At 42.7% G+C, this 12,105-nt stretch overlaps 1 long non-coding RNA gene across 4 annotated transcripts; it reads right to left on the bottom strand.

The window, feature by feature from the left end:
* Window positions 1-9,561: 9,561 nt before the first annotated feature.
* Window positions 9,562-10,410, bottom strand: LOC127926557 (uncharacterized). 4 transcript variants are annotated; one of them, XR_008124451.1, is made up of 4 exons: window positions 10,188-10,410; window positions 9,983-10,105; window positions 9,819-9,900; window positions 9,562-9,654 (listed from the first exon to the last, which is right to left on the bottom strand). It is a non-coding gene; the product is annotated as an uncharacterized LOC127926557 (long non-coding RNA). The 4 variants fall into 4 exon arrangements; XR_008124452.1 differs by lacking the exon at window positions 10,188-10,410 and having other exon boundaries at window positions 9,573-9,777; window positions 9,860-9,900; window positions 9,983-10,023; window positions 10,065-10,184; XR_008124449.1 differs by having other exon boundaries at window positions 9,603-9,695.
* Between the last annotated feature and the right edge of the window lie 1,695 nt (window positions 10,411-12,105).

Genomic DNA, 12,105 nt, shown 5'->3' with positions numbered 1-12,105 from the left:
CTCTCTCTGTTTCTCTCTGTCTCTCTCTCTGTTTGTCTCTCTGTTTCTGTCTCTCACTGTCTTTCTCTCTGACTGTAGCTACCCGTGGGAGACGGTGATCAAGGCAGCGATGAGGAAGTACCCTAACCCCATGAACCCTAATGTGGTGGGAGGGATGTGTTGGACAGGAACCTGGATACCGACGGACGGCTCCACAGCCACAGACTCCTCAGCACCGAGTGGGGCCTGCCAGGCATCGTACGAGCGGTCAGTAAGTCTCTCTCTCTCTCTCTTTCTTCTCTCTCTCTCTCTCAAGCTGTAGATCCACAGGGTATGGCGTTGCAAAATGGAGTGATAGTCTTCCTTCTTCAAGATCCCTTTACCCTGTACACATCTCCCACTTTACCACCACCAAAGCCTCCCCAGACCATCACATTGCCTCCCCCAGACCATCACATTGCCTCCCCAGACCATCACATTGCCTCCCCCAGACCATCACATTGCCTCCACCAGACCATCACATTGCCTCCCCCAGACCATCACATTGCCTCCCCAGACCATCACATTGCCTCCCCAGACCATCACATTGCCTCCCCAGACCATCACATTGCCTCCCCCAGACCATCACATTGCCTCCCCCAGGCCATCACATTGCCACCCCCAGACCATCACATTGCCTCCCCCAGACCATCACATTGCCTCCCCAGACCATCACCTTGCCATCCCCCCCCCAGACCATCACATTGCCTCCCCCAGACCATCACATTGCCTCCCCAGACCATCACATTGCCTCCCCAGGCCATCACATTGCCTCCCCCAGACCATCACATTGCCTCCCCAGACCATCACATTGCCTCCCCAGACCATCACATTGCCTCCCCAGACCATCACATTGCCTCCCCAGACCATCACATTGTCTCCCCAGACCATCACATTGCCTCCCAGACCATCACATTGCCTCCCCAGACCATCACATTGCCTCCCCAGACCATCACATTGCCTCCCCAGACCATCACATTGCCTCCCCAGGCCACACATTGCAGACCATCACATGCCTCCCCCAGACCATCACATTGCCTCCCCCAGACCATCCATTGCCTCCACCAGCCATTGCCTCCCCAGACCATCACATTGCCTCCCCCAGACCCCCATCACATTGCCTCCCCAGGCCATCACATTGCCTCCCCCAGGCCATCACATTGCCTCCCCCAGACCATCACATTGCCTCCCCAGACCATCACATTGCCTCCCCCAGACCATCACATTGCCTCCCCCAGACCATCACATTGCCTCCCCCAGACCATCACATTGCCTCCCCAGACCATCACATTGCCTCCCCCAGACCATCACATTGCCTCCCCAGACCATCACATTGCCTCCCCAGGCCATCACATTGCCTCCACCAGGCCAGTCTTGCCTCCCCCAGTCTTCTTCTTCTTCTTCTTCTTCTTCTTCTTCTTCGTCCCGCAGATAACTCTAACCAATCTGGTGTCAGTGGATGAACGACTGGTTTACAGACCTCATCCAGACAACCCAGAGGTGTAAGTAGAAAGAAAGCCCCAACCTAGCATGATAACACATTATAACACATTACAACCTAGCATGATAACACATTACAACCTAGCATGATAACACATTACAACCTAGCATGATAACACATTACAACCTAGCAGGATAACACATTACAACCTAGCATGATAACACATTATAACACATTACAACCTAGCATGATAACACATTATAACACATTACAACCTAGCAGGATAACACATTATAACACATTATAACCTAGCATGATAACACATTACAACCTAGCATGATAACACATTACAACCTAGCATGATAACACATTACAACCTAGCATGATAACACATTATAACACATTATAACACATTATAACACATTACAACCTAGCATGATAACACATTACAACCTAGCATGATAACACATTACAACCTAGCATGATAACACATTACAACCTAGCATGATAACACATTATAACACATTACAACCTAGCAGGATAACACATTATAACCTAGCATGATAACACATTATAACCTAGCATGATAACACATTACAACCTAGCATGATAACACATTACAACACATTACAACCTAGCATGATAACACATTATAACACATTACAACCTAGCATGATAACACATTACAACCTAGCATGATAACACATTACAACCTAGCATGATAACACATTATAACACATTACAACCTAGCATGATAACACATTATAACACATTACAACCTAGCATGATAACACATTATAACACATTACAACCTAGCAGGATAACACATTACAACCTAGCATGATAACACATTATAACACATTACAACCTAGCATTATAACACATTACAACCTAGCATGATAACACATTTACAACCTAGCATGATAACACATTACAACCTAGCATGATAACACACTTACAACCCTAGCTGAGCATGATAACACACTACAACCTAGCATGATAACACATTATAACACATTACAACCTAGCATGATAACACATTACAACACATTACAACCTAGCATGATAACACATTATAACACATTACAACCTAGCAGGATAACACATTATAACACATTATAACACATTACAACCTAGCAGGATAACACATTATAACACATTACTACCTAGCATGATAACACATTATAACACATTACAACCTAGCATGATAACACATTATAACCTAGCATGATAACACATTATAACACATTACAACCTAGCATGATAACACATTATAACACATTACAACCTAGCATGATAACACATTACAACCTAGCATGATAACACATTATAACACATTACAACCTAGCATGATAACACATTATAACACATTACAACCTAGCAGGATAACACATGATAACACATTACAACCTAGCATGATAACACATTACAACCTAGTATGATAACACATTACAACCTAGCATGATAACACATTATGATAACACATTACAACCTAGCATGATAACACATTACAACCTAGCATGATAACCTAGCATGATAACACATTACAACCTAGCATGATAACACATTACAACCTAGCATGATAACACATTACAACCTAGCAGGATAACACATTATAACACATTACAACCTAGCATGATAACACAACACATTACAACCTAGCAGGATAACACATTACAACCTAGCAGGATAACAACCATTACAACCTAGCAGGATAACACATTATAACAACAACCTAGCATGATAACACATTACAACCTAGCATGATAACACATTACAACCTAGCAGGATAACACATGATAACACATTACAACCTAGCATGATAACACATTACAACCTAGCATGATAACAATAACTAGCATGATAACACATTACAACACATTACAACCTAGCATGATAACACATTACAACCTAGCATGATAACACATGATAACACATTACAACCTAGCAGGATAACACATTATAACACATTACAACCTAGCAGGATAACACATTATAACACATTACAACCTAGCAGGATAACACATTATAACCTAGCATGATAACACATTACAACCTAGCATGATAACACATTACAACACATTACAACCTAGCATGATAACACATTACAACCTAGCAGGATAACACATTATAACATTACAACCTAGCATGATAACACATTACAACCTAGCATGATAACACATTACAACCTAGCATGATAACACATTACAACCTAGCATGATAACACATTACAACCTAGCATGATAACACATTATAACACATTACAACCTAGCATGATAACACATTACAACCTAGCATGATAACACATTATAACACATTACAACCTAGCATGATAACACATTACAACCTAGCATGATAACACATTATAACACATTACAACCTAGCATGATAACACATTACAACCTAGCAGGATAACACATTACAACCTAGCATGATAACACATTACAACCTAGCATGATAACACATTACAACCTAGCATGATAACACATTATAACACATTATAACCTAGCAGGATAACACATTATAACACATTATAACCTAGCATGATAACACATTATAACACATTATAACCTAGCATGATAACACATTATAACACATTATAACCTAGCAGGATAACACATTATAACACATTATAACCTAGCATGATAACACATTACAACACATTATAACACATTACAACCTAGCAGGATAACACATTATAACCTAGCAGGATAACACATGATAACACATTATAACCTAGCAGGATAACACATTACAACCTAGCATGATAACACATTACAACCTAGCATGATAACACATTATAACCTAGCATGATAACACATTACAACCTAGCATGATAACACATTACAACCTAGCATGATAACACATTACAACCTAGCATGATAACACATTACAACACATTACAACCTAGCATGATAACACATTACAACACATTACAACCTAGCAGGATAACACATTACAACCTAGCAGGATAACACATTATAACACATTACAACCTAGCAGGATAACACATTATAACACATTACAACCTAGCATGATAACACATTACAACCTAGCATGATAACACATTACAACCTAGCAGGATAACACATGATAACACATTACAACCTAGCATGATAACACATTACAACCTAGCATGATAACACATGATAACACATTATAACCTAGCATGATAACACATTACAACACATTACAACCTAGCATGATAACACATTACAACCTAGCATGATAACACATGATAACACATTACAACCTAGCAGGATAACACATTATAACACATTACAACCTAGCAGGATAACACATTATAACACATTACAACCTAGCAGGATAACACATTATAACCTAGCATGATAACACATTACAACCTAGCATGATAACACATTACAACACATTACAACCTAGCATGATAACACATTACAACCTAGCATGATAACACATTATAACACATTACAACCTAGCATGATAACACATTACAACCTAGCATGATAACACATTACAACCTAGCATGATAACACATTACAACCTAGCATGATAACACATTACAACCTAGCATGATAACACATTATAACACATTACAACCTAGCATGATAACACATTACAACCTAGCATGATAACACATTATAACACATTACAACCTAGCAGGATAACACATTACAACCTAGCATGATAACACATTATAACACATTACAACCTAGCATGATAACACATTACAACCTAGCATGATAACACATTATAACACATTACAACCTAGCATGATAACACATTACAACCTAGCATGATAACACATTACAACCTAGCATGATAACACATTATAACACATTATAACCTAGCAGGATAACACATTATAACACATTATAACCTAGCATGATAACACATTATAACACATTATAACCTAGCATGATAACACATTATAACACATTATAACCTAGCAGGATAACACATTATAACACATTATAACCTAGCATGATAACACATTATAACACATTATAACCTAGCATGATAACACATTATAACACATTACAACCTAGCATGATAACACATTACAACCTAGCATTATAACACATTACAACCTAGCATGATAACACATTACAACCTAGCAGGATAACACATTATAACACATTACAACCTAGCATGATAACACATTACAACCTAGCATGATAACACATGATAACACATTACAACCTAGCAGGATAACACATTATAACACATTACAACCTAGCATGATAACACATTATAACACATTACAACCTAGCATGATAACACATTACAACCTAGCATGATAACACATTATAACACATTATAACCTAACAGGATAACACATGATAATACATTACAACCTAGCAGGATAACACATGATAACACATTACAACCTAGCATGATAACACATTACAACACATTACAACCTAGCAGGATAACACATTATAACACATTATAACCTAGCAGGATAACACATGATAACACATTATAACCTAGCAGGATAACACATTACAACCTAGCAGGATAACACATTATAACACATTACAACCTAGCATGATAACACATTACAACCTAGCATGATAACACATTATAACACATTACAACCTAGCATGATAACACACTGTTCTAACTATCTTGTTCCCCCCTCCAACCCTCCTCTGTCCTCTCAGTGCTGTTCTAACTATCTTGTTCCCCTCCAACCCTCCTCTGTCCTCTCAGTGCTGTTCTAACTATCTTGTTCCCCCCCCCCCCTCCTCTGTCCCTCTCAGTGCTGTTCTAACTATCTTGTTCCCCCCCTCCACCCCTCCTCTGTCCCTCTCTGTGCTGTTCTAACTATCTTGTTCCCCCCCTCCACCCCTCCTCTGTCCCTCTCAGTGCTTTTCTAACTATCTTGTTCCCCCTCCAACCCTCCTCTGTCCTCTCAGTGCTGTTCTAACTATCTTGTTCCCCCCCCCCCCTCCTCTGTCCTCTCACTGCTGTTCTAACTATCTTGTTCCCCCTCCACCCCTCCTCTGTCCCTCTCAGTGCTGTTCTAACTATCTTGTTCCCCCCCTCCACCCCTCCTCTGTCCCTCTCAGTGCTGTTCTAACTATCTTGTTCCCCCCTCCACCCCTCCTCTGTCCCTCTCAGTGCTGTTCTAACTATCTTGTTGCCCCCTCCACCCCTCCTCTGTCCTCTCAGTACTGTTTTGACCCAGGAGGCCATCATCACAGTAAAAGGAGTCAGTTTGAGCAGTTACCTGGAGGGAATGATGGCCCTCAGAATGTCAGCTAATGCCAGAAAGGTGCTGTTGTAACCCTAACCCCATACAGTATAACCATACCTCAGAATGTCAGCTAACTCCAGACAGGTGCTGTTGTAACCCTAACCCCATACAGTATAACCATACCTCAGAATGTCAGCTAACTCCAGACAGGTGCTGTTGTAACCCTAACCCCATACAGTATAACCATACCTCAGAATGTCAGCTAATGCCAGATAGGTGCTGTTGTAACCCTAACCCCATACAGTATAACCATACCTCAGAATGTCAGCTAATGCCAGATAGGTGCTGTTGTAACCCTAACCCCATACAGTATAACCATACCTCAGAATGTCAGCTAACTCCAGACAGGTGCTGTTGTAATACGTTACTCTACAGTTACTGTCTCTATAGGTTTGGGATGCTCTATCTAAGATCTTCTCTGTGTGTTACTGTCTCTATAGGGTTGGGATGCTCTATCTAAGATCTTCTCTGTGTGTTACTGTCTCTATAGGGTTGGGATGCTCTATCTAAGATCTTCTCTGTGTGTTACTGTCTCTATAGGGTTGGGATGCTCTATCTAAGATCTTCTCTGTGTGTTACTGTCTCTATAGGGTTGGGATGCTCTATCTAAGATCTTCTCTGTGTGTTACTGTCTCTATAGGGTTGGGATGCTCTATCTGAGATCTTCTCTGTGTGTTACTGTCTCTATAGGGTTGGGATGCTCTATCTAAGATCTTCTCTGTGTGTTACTGTCTCTATAGGTTGGGATGCTCTATCTAAGATCTTCTCTGTGTGTTACTGTCTCTATAGGGTTGGGATGCTCTATCTAAGATCTTCTCTGTGTGTTACTGTCTCTATAGGGTTGGGATGCTCTATCTAAGATCTTCTCTGTGTGTTACTGTCTCTATAGGGTTGGGATGCTCTATCTAAGATCTTCTCTGTGTGTTACTGTCTCTATAGGGTTGGGATGCTCTATCTGAGATATTCTCTGTGTGTTACTGTCTCTATAGGGTTGGGATGCTCTATCTAAGATCTTCTCTGTGTGTTACTGTCTCTATAGGGTTGGGATGCTCTATCTAAGATCTTCTCTGTGTGTTACTGTCTCTATAGGGTTGGGATGCTCTATCTAAGATCTTCTCTGTGTGTTACTGTCTCTATAGGGTTGGGATGCTCTATCTGAGATCTTCTCTGTGTGTTACTGTCTCTATAGGGTTGGGATGCTCTATCTAAGATCTTCTCTGTGTGTTACTGTCTCTATAGGGTTGGGATGCTCTATCTAAGATCTTCTCTGTGTTTACTGTCTCTATAGGGTTGGGATGCTCTATCTAAGATCTTCTCTGTGTGTTACTGTCTCTATAGGGTTGGGATGCTCTATCTAAGATCTTCTCTGTGTGTTACTGTCTCTATAGGGTTGGGATGCTCTATCTGAAGATCTTCTCTGTGTGTTACTGTCTCTATAGGGGTTGGGATGCTCTATCTAAGATCTTCTCTGTGTGTTACTGTCTCTATAGGGTTGGGATGCTCTATCTGAGATCTTCTCTGTGTGTTACTGTCTCTATAGGGTTGGGATGCTCTATCTAAGATCTTCTCTGTGCGTTACTGTCTCTATAGGGTTGGGATGCTCTATCTAAGATCTTCTCTGTGTGTTACTGTCTCTATAGGGTTGGGATGCTCTATCTAAGATCTTCTCTGTGTGTTACTGTCTCTATAGGGTTGGGATGCTCTATCTGAGATCTTCTCTGTGTGTTACTGTCTCTATAGGGTTGGGATGCTCTATCTAAGATCTTCTCTGTGTGTTACTGTCTCTATAGGGTTGGGATGCTCTATCTAAGATCTTCTCTGTGTGTTACTGTCTCTATAGGGTTGGGATGCTATTGAGTGGATCATTCAGAACTCTGAAAGGGAGAACGTTCCTCTGTGCGAGCTGTACTGACTCTGGTAACTACTCTTCCTGGCTGAGCTTAGCATCACCTGACTGGTAACTACTCTTCCCTGGCTGAGCTTAGCAGCACCTGACTGGTAACTACTCTTCCCTGGCTGAGCTTAGCAGCACCTGCCTGGTAACTACTCTTCCCTGGCTGAGCTTAGCAGCACCTGACTGGTAACTACTCTTCCCTGGCTGAGCTTAGCAGCACCTGACTGGTAACTACTCTTCTCAGGCTGAGCTTAGCAGCACCTGACTGGTAACTACTCTTCCCTGGCTTAGCTTAGCAGCACCTGACTGGTAACTACTCTTCCCTGGCCTAGCTTAGCAGCACCTGACTGGTAACTACTCTTCCCTGGCCGAGCTTAGCAGCACCTGACTGGTAACTACTCTTCCCTGGCCTAGCTTAGCAGCACCTGACTGGTAACTACTCTTCCCTGGCCTAGCTTAGCAGCACCTGACTGGTAACTACTCTTCCCTGGCTGAGCTTAGCAGCACCTGACTGGTAACTACTCTTCCCTGGCCGAGCTTAGCAGCACCTGACTGGTAACTACTCTTCCCTAGCCTAGCTTAGCAGCACCTGACTGGTAACTACTCTTCCCTAGCCGAGCTTAGCAGCACCTGACTGGTAACTACTCTTCCCTGGCTGAACTTAGCAGCACCTGACTGGTAACTACTCTTCCCTGGCTGAACTTAGCAGCACCTGACTGGTAACTACTCTTCCCTAGCCGAGCTTAGCAGCACCTGACTGGTAACTACTCTTCCCTGGCTGAACTTAGCAGCACCTGACTGGTAACTACTCTTCCCTGGCTGAGCTTAGCAGCACCTGACTGGTAACTACTCTTCCCTGGCCGAGCTTAGCAGCACCTGACTGGTAACTACTCTTCCCTGGCCGAGCTTAGCAGTACCTGACTGGTAACTACTCTTCCCTAGCCTCTTCTGGCTTCCCTAGCCTAGCTTAGCAGCACCTGACTGGTAACTACTCTTCCCTAGCCTAGCTTAGCAGCACCTGACTGGTAACTACTCTTCCCTAGCCTAGCTTAGCAGCACCTGACTGGTAACTACTCTTCCCTAGCCTAGCTTAGCAGCACCTGACTGGTAACTACTCTTCCCTAGCCTAGCTTAGCAGCACCTGACTGGTAACTACTCTTCCCTGGCCTAGCTTAGCAGCACCTGACTGGTAACTACTCTTCCCTGGCCTAGCTTAGCAGCACCTGACTGGTAACTACTCTTCCCTGGCCTAGCTTAGCAGCACCTGACTGGTAACTACTCTTCCCTAGCCTAGCTTAGCAGCACCTGACTGGTAACTACTCTTCCCTGGCCTAGCTTAGCAGCACCTGACTGGTAACTACTCTTCCCTGGCCTAGCTTAGCAGCACCTGACTGGTAACTACTCTTCCCTAGCCTAGCTTAGCAGCACCTGACTGGTAACTACTCTTCCCTGGCCTAGCTTAGCAGCACCTGACTGGTAACTACTCTTCCCTAGCCTAGCTTAGCAGCACCTGACTGGTAACTACTCTTCCCTGGCCTAGCTTAGCAGCACCTGACTGGTAACTACTCTTCCCTGGCCTAGCTTAGCAGCACCTGACTGGTAACTACTCTTCCCTAGCCTAGCTTAGCAGCACCTGACTGGTAACTACTCTTCCCTGGCCTAGCTTAGCAGCACCTGACTGGTAACTACTCTTCCTAACCTAGCTTAGCAGCACCTGACTGGTAACTACTCTTCCCTGGCCTAGCTTAGCAGCACCTGACTGGTAACTACTCTTCCCTGGCCTAGCTTAGCAGCACCTGACTGGTAACTACTCTTCCCTGGCCTAGCTTAGCAGCACCTGACTGGTAACTACTCTTCCCTAGCCTAGCTTAGCAGCACCTGCCTGCATGCTGCTGTAATGGTTCATTTAGACAATTGCCTTTTTCCATTCATGTTCTTCTATCTTGTTAGTTAGAACCAGACAAGATCCAATACTTTCAGCAATGAAATGGGGAAAAACTTGAAAGCGCCTGTCAACTTTCTTTCTGTCTGTTTGATAATAACACTTCTGTTATTGTTGCCTGCAGGAAGGGCCTATCAGAGGACTGTGTCAACGACATGATCAGGGACTATATCATCCTACACCAAGCAGCCCAGCCAAACCTCCCACATGGCAGCTGGGAATCAGAACCCTCCCTGGTGACCAGGCTTTATAGAGGGCATCACAACCCTCATCACAACCTTCCTTGGTGACCAGACTCCATAGAGGGGCATCACAACCCTCCCTGGTGACCAGACTCCATAGAGGGCATCATAAAAGAATGTTGCTGTCTGTCAAGTCGACGATCAATAGAAACACAAGGGTTATTAATATATCATCAGAAAGACTGCGATCATTGATCTTCCACAGAAAGATTTCCCTACTGAGGGATTGAGGCCAACGTTAATGTCCAGGAGGATATTGATTGGATACAAAGGTCTATGATAGATGTAGGTTGCGTGCCATTTAGGATGCTATTCAGGATGACATTTGTAATTCATATGTCGTGTGAATTACATATAAAAGCTACAAAACGTCATTCTCCATATGAAATGCGGATGGTATTTGCTATGGAAATGATCTACTGTATGAAGTATGCATTCAGCATTCTCTTATGGAAGGTTCTTCAGTAATCTGTCACAGCATTCTCTTAAGAGAGGTTCTCCAGGAATCTATCACAACATTCTCTTACGGGAGGTTCTCCAGGAAGCTATCAGAACATTCTCTTACAGAAGGTTCTTCCAGGGAATCTATCACAACATTCTCTTACGGAAGGTTAATCCAGGGAATCTATCACAACATTCTCTTACAGAAGGTTCTTCCAGGGAATCTATCACAACATTCTCTTACGGAAGGTTCTTCCAGGGAATCTGTCACAACATTCTCTTACGGAAGGTTCTTCCAGGGAATCTGTCACAACATTCTCTTACGGAAGGTTCTTCCAGGGAATCTGTCACAACATTCTCTTACGGAAGGTTCTTCCAGGGAATCTGTCACAACATTCTCTTACGGAAGGTTCTTCCAGGGAATCTGTCACAACATTCTTTTACGGAAGGTTCTTCCAGGGAATCTGTCACAACATTCTCTTACGGAAGGTTCAATGGTTTTTCATATTTAAACAAGAGAGTTTCTTTGATGTTTTAAACACAATGGATATTTCTTTGCATGTAGAGAGTCTAGGATTATGAAGGTATATACATTAAATGAATGTACAGTGACCTCACATAGATAGGAAAACTACAGTAGAGCTAACAATGCAGTAAAAATATATCTAAATGTTCAGACAGAAAGTTCAACGATTAGAGAGAACAACCTCGCTCTACAGACCAGGGTGATATGTTACATACCGCTGTGAACAGGACCTCGTTGGGTTGGCAAATGGACTTCATGACAGATGGGTATTTTAACGGGCTAACAAGTATTGGTAGTCGCTGCTGTCATTAACAACACTGGACCTATGTTTAAACTAATGTGTCTAAAATGGCATCCTA

This window comes from Oncorhynchus keta, unplaced genomic scaffold (assembly GCF_023373465.1).
Source record: "Oncorhynchus keta strain PuntledgeMale-10-30-2019 unplaced genomic scaffold, Oket_V2 Un_contig_7800_pilon_pilon, whole genome shotgun sequence".
Classification (NCBI taxonomy): Eukaryota; Metazoa; Chordata; class Actinopteri; order Salmoniformes; family Salmonidae; genus Oncorhynchus; species Oncorhynchus keta.
Note: the sequence above shows the minus strand (reverse complement) of the source record. Positions and strands in the feature narration are given on the sequence as shown.